This window comes from Thunnus thynnus, chromosome 10 (assembly GCF_963924715.1).
Source record: "Thunnus thynnus chromosome 10, fThuThy2.1, whole genome shotgun sequence".
Taxonomy (NCBI): Eukaryota; Metazoa; Chordata; class Actinopteri; order Scombriformes; family Scombridae; genus Thunnus; species Thunnus thynnus.
In genome coordinates, this window is record NC_089526.1 from 34,210,570 (window position 1) to 34,216,569 (window position 6,000).

Consider the following 6,000-nt stretch of genomic DNA (forward strand, 5'->3'; position numbering starts at 1 on the left):
TTCATTCCGGCTTGATCAGTTTCCATGCTGGGCAATCACAGGCAAGAATAAAAAACATGAAGAATTAAGAATGAAGAGGGGTCTTGCTGCACAACAAAAAGCCCAGGTTATGACTGACTGGGGGGGTTTTATTTAAACATTTTCTGCAAGTAGAACACAGATTTGAAGTAATAGGGGAGGTGACTATTTAAACTGGTAAATACTTTCTACACATTTACATGAATGCATAGAAAGTGTTTATCAGTTTACATAGCAAGAAAGGCCAAGGAGAAGTAGGCCAGTGACTTGGAAAATAGGTGAGGCCTTCTAGAAATACAGTGTTCTGTCAATTTTACCAAAAGGATTTTCTCCTTTTAATAGGATCCTTTTCCTGTTTTACCATATTTTTTAATATTATGACAAATTTATATGACTACATACCAAATTATTATATTTTAAAAGGAAGCTTTTCTTGTTATTAATGTATTTTGCTATATCATGAAACTTTCCCATTATTACTCCGTGTATATAAATCCGTGTATCTTGTGAAACATTTCTCATCTCAATTTACAGTGTCTTTGTCCATCCGGGCCAGATTTTCCGCGAAATTCCAACGAAAGCGAAGTTTTTGCATGCTTCCAAGTGCTTAGCCTCTCTCCTGATAACAAATGACAAATGACCTTAGCATAACGAAACAACAACGCAATAAAAACGGTGCTATCCACCTAGAAACACTGCGCAGACATTAGCTCTGCAGTTTATGAGACAGCTCACACTTGGCAACAAGCAGGGTTCTGGAAAGACAGTCATACTCAAATTCACACCTAAATGTTTGTCATTATGGCAGGAATACACAGATGCACTGATACAAAGTTTCCATTGTTATTGATCTATAGTGCCCTCAGTTGTGAAAAGTGACAGTAGTTGTGTGAAGACCTGACCAACAGAAAGTTAGCTTTTTTTTTTCTCCTCTTATAGCACTATCCAGCTGCTGTGAAACACACACATGCCAGAAAAAAAAGAAAACAAAGTCAGGAAGCAGCATCTTCTGTCAATAATAGTTAAAATCAGTGAGCCAGGCTAGCAAAATAAGGTTGGCAGTAGGAGTAACATCTGGTTACTGATTTGCTGCAGATCTATATATGGATTTACAGTATTGTCTGCGTGTAACCTGGTTACTTTGGTGTATGTACAGGAGTAAAGAGACAGCACAAGCCCACAACACTATATGAGAAGAAAAACAAAGCGTGAGAAGAACAGATGGTAACAATCACCTGATGATTAGCGTGTGGATAGTTGTTTATTCTGGATTATGTATTTTCACACATGCCCTGAACTCATTTTCTCAAACAACACAATTTACAGAAAAGCATTGATTAACATGACCACAAAACCATGATCCATTTGACTGATGTTACATTAAAAAAACATTAAAGGCAAAAGCAGACTCAAGTAACATTAGTTCTCTGTCCCATATATAGAATCAAATAATGGTCATAAATATTTTGAGCTTGTGACATGGTTTGCGAATGTGTAATAGGGTTTTTAGTTTTACAGCTGTAGAAATATTTTGTGTATGTGCAATTAAAATCTGTGCAGGATTTTTTTCAACAGTGAGGTTTCAGGAAGTCTGAGAGACGGACACACAAATTTCCTACCTGTGTGCGCGACACTGAAGTTACAACTACAAACTACAAGTTACGAGTACAAATTTTGACTCTGTTTTGACGTGTGAATCCGATTGGTCAAATGCAGAGTCAGTTTGTCCAATCAGAGCGCAAATGGTTCCATTGCGTTCATCCCCCTGCAGGTCTTGAAAGATGGGGCCTTTTCCAAAGTAGCCCCTACACCTTCTCCCTATCCGCCATATTAAGTGCCATCCCAAACCAACTAGCTGGGAGTGGAAGTGGGTTATAAAAACCTCCAACAGCGAGCCTGCATCGATGCTGACTTACTGAGCACGTGCAACGCCTATTGTGTTCATCATGGATGAAAAGTTAAGTTCCGTGCGACCACCTGTACAAACATTTACGAGTAAACTGCTCAAACTAACATAGACATTTAATATTGCCACACAGATGTTAAAAACTTAAAGGTTACATTGTATTTAGGGTCAAATATACTGTTCCCTAGTCTAGAAAACGGTAGACGTGGTCATTTGATTGTAAAGTGTTGTATATTTTTGTTTTTTTGCGAAAAACAAGCAGCTTATAAACATAAGAATGCAAAACGAGAAGATGTTTACAAAGAAAAGAAATGCAACCAAAGATGCTTGGGAGTAATTTTAATATTATAATATATGTATGTGTTGTCATATCTCCAGAGACAACGATGTTCACAACTTCTGGTTGTTATATCCCAGTTAGCGGCAGGAGCTAACTATACTTCTGACTACAAATGTATACAGGACAAGGTAAACACTTCCCCCTGAAACACTCATTGTTTCAGGGGGAAGACATTCATTAATGATTGTGCATAAATGTAATTACCACAGATAAATTCTATTAATGCACAACAGGCTTTCAGTAATACTTGCAGTGTTATTGTACCATTGTATTGCCATATACATGTGAAATTTAGCAAATGACAATATAACCCAGGATATCTGATGTGAATAATTAAGCTAGAACGAAAACATTTTTGAATTGCATGATGACAAGTGGTCTTTAAAAAATTGATAATTTTAATGGTATGTCCACTGGCAAAGTGCTAGTGAGCAGTCTATGGAGACCCTTACCCTCATCTTTTTTCTGCATATTTTTTATTGACTTGACAGCACCCTTGGCAGTCTGCCTGGTTGTGCGTGTCATTTTTGTGAGAGAATGCATTAGAAAAGTGCTCATGTGACAATACTGAAAACCAGTGTTTCCCACAGAATTAGATTCTATCTGTGGCAGTAGCTCACCCAGGGGAGGGAGCGGGGGTTCTCTAATTAATCATTCAATAATACCGCATATAAGGTGCTCCACTGCCAATAGCATACAGCTATGTGCAGCTAACCTTGACAAACCAGCTGTATTTTGACAGTGTTGTGTTTAGAACATAGACTAACTTATCAGAGATAACTTGCAGGGTTTCCGTCAATGTAGTGCAAGTTGACCCACCGCCAGGCCTAAGCATTAGGGAATTAAAAAAAAAAAAAAGTATGTTAATATGTTTTCTAAACTAAAATGTATATAAGTAGTGTAGCTACTTTAAGGAATAGCTCAGTGTATAGCGCGCAAGATAAAGTGTGTCTGGCTGCGCCAACACTGGTCTGTAACTCACACAGACCGCACATAGAACCAGAATTGGAGCAACCCCGCCTGCCATCTGGGGAGAGACTCATTGAGGGCAGACAGAGAGCAGGAGAGTTTCTGCCGAAAACACACACAAAGATCCGGGGAGACATGGTAAATGATAAATGGACTGCACTTACATAGCGCCTCTCTAGTCTTCTGACCACTTAAAGCGCTCTTACACTACAAGCCACATTCACACACACATATGCTAATGGCAGGGGCTGCCATGCAAGGTGCCAACCTGCACATCAGTAGGAACTAATCATTCACACATAGGTTCACACTGTTATGTAGAGTAGGAGGAATGGACCCAAATGCAGAGACTTAAGGCTGAGTGACATAAGGCACTTTATTGAATGCTTGTGCATACAAGACAAGGCTGGCATGAAAAAGCAAAACAGAATACCACACAAGCAGATCAAACTGAACAGACTAAACAGGATGGAACAAACCAGAATGAAACAGATCCAACAAAGACTGAACACAAAACCAGGACTTAAAAACTAACTGAACTAACGAAGAAATGACATGCAGGTGGGGAGATGGGCAGAGAAGCTCAGGTGAGGGGAGTGAGGTGACAAAACAGGAGAACAGACAGGGAGCCATTAGGCTGGGAGAGCATGGTAGGACTGACACAGAGAGCTGAGGGGTTCTCTGTGTCAGAGAAGTTCAACATAGCCAGGCTTTCTTTCGGTAAACTGGCTTGACAAACCCTAAACTCGCAATCAGAGATCATTGGTATCACGATGGTGGTTATGATCTTTCTTTGTTAACCCAGGCTTTCTGCTTCAGGTTCTGTGTGTGTTCCCATAAAAAGGGGCGTTTGATGTGTCATTTGACTCTTAGTCTGCATGAAATGGATAGATTGCGTGCCGTCTACTTTAGTCAAGAAGAACAATGGAGGGTTATGAGCAATATAAAACAATTATCACAGCAAAAAGCTGCAAATAAGGCAAGAGAGGAATGCTGGCAGAACATTGCTGGTCGTGTGAATTCGTAAATTGATATATTTATTTTACCACTCAGTGCACTCTCTATGATTCCCACATTCAGAGCTTAAACTTGATGCAGCAGATTTAAACATTATACTCAAGAAGTGCATTTAGGTCTGACTCTGTCCCATAATGAAGGATAAGTGGAAATTATTTTAGCTTTTGGCCCAATCAAAGTGAAATTAATTTTATAGATTGAATATTGCCAGTGATTAATACCAATAGACTATCACTTTTCTTTCTTCTTTTTTTTTCAAAGTATTGTCTTCAATAGTGGTTAGTTTTTTTTATTAGTTTCTTTTTACAATTCCAAACACAGTTTGATATATTTCAACAAAATCGCATCCCACAAGTAACCCTTACCTATTGCACCATTATAAATTTACAATATGACATATCAAAACAATGGTAAGTATTATAAAAGACTAATCAATTTTCTAATTGGTGTTCTAATAGCTGCAGTACCAGTAGCGTAAAAAGGACTTGGCAGCAAATCAGGACCAAGCATAAAAACATCCTCCAAAGTGGTATGTAATTGCTGTGCCTTTATCATTCTTTTAGTGTGTGGATGATATGCTGTGTAAAATGTAAAAAGTGTTAATATTACCTGAAGCAAACAGGAAAAAAAATAGAGGAGGAAGACTGGAGCGGGGCCAGCTCCACCAGACTTCACAATTTCAGAGAAACTGGCCTTCTCTAACAATCAAGGTCGGCCAATAATGGAGGGGATTAAAGGGGGTGTCACATCTGACCCTGGTGCTGGCAGCTCCCAGCAACATTTGTTTGTCCTGGGTATGTATAAGTGGTTTGGTGATAAAGTACTAAATGCATATTTGTCCAGGCAATCTGGTGTGAAAAGTCTTTACAGTCGACGCAGATACTATGGTTTTGCCGGAGCCGCCAGCATTTTATGCAATTCTCTTAAATAATTTTTAGGAGGAGATCAATGATGAGGAGACACTGTCTGGACACTCAGGGATGGCTGTGAGGGTAAACTTATCTTTTATCATATGTTGAAGTTGTGGACCCAGTTATGCCTAATGTATCAATTACATGCTTGTGATAGTCTGCACATAGGTTTAACTGCTTCAGGTGACCTCAAAAAATGAAATAGCTTCACTTGCTGATTTATTTCGCAGGAAGAGGATGCAACACTCCCCTGAGCCTGTGGCCTCCACCTCTAGGCCTTCAAGAATGCAAAGGGTAAGGGTTTTATATTTTCTAGTAGTCCTATGTCCATTTTTTAGTGAGCCTTACCAAGAACACACCATGCTAGGTGAATCATGAACACTCTACAACATCAATATGACTGAAAAGTCTATCCCATTGATCTCTGTTGCTTGATGAACACTTCAATGTCCTATCAACTAATACTATTTATACAGGTTGGAGCAGACAATGTGAGGGTCCTATACAAAAGGAACCTGGAGCTGGACAATATTAAAAAAGAACAAGAAATCAAAAAGCTCAAATTGGAAATTGAGCAACTGGAGAAGGTATTGCAGTAAATGGTATTTTTATTGGTTAAGCATGATTGACATTGTATACTTATGACTCTTTTTCTCTTTTCCCAGCAAAGGCAGAACAACTAAAATAAAAATGTGAAACACATCCTGTGATTGGTGATTTTTTTTCAAGGTTCAACTTGTCAACTAAACTTGTCATTGTACAACACAGGGCTGCAAAACAAGACGAAAGTTGTAGCTCCTTCATGCTACACACATAGAACATAGGCTACAGTATTTACA

The 6,000-nt window shown here is 38.8% G+C and overlaps 1 long non-coding RNA gene across 1 annotated transcript; it reads left to right on the forward strand.

The window, feature by feature from the left end:
* Nucleotides 1–3,684: 3,684 nt before the first annotated feature.
* On the forward strand, nucleotides 3,685–5,306 carry LOC137190630 (uncharacterized). The gene is made up of 3 exons (XR_010930269.1): nucleotides 3,685–3,953; nucleotides 4,709–4,779; nucleotides 5,189–5,306. It is a non-coding gene; the product is annotated as an uncharacterized lncRNA (long non-coding RNA).
* Nucleotides 5,307–6,000: the final 694 nt, after the last annotated feature.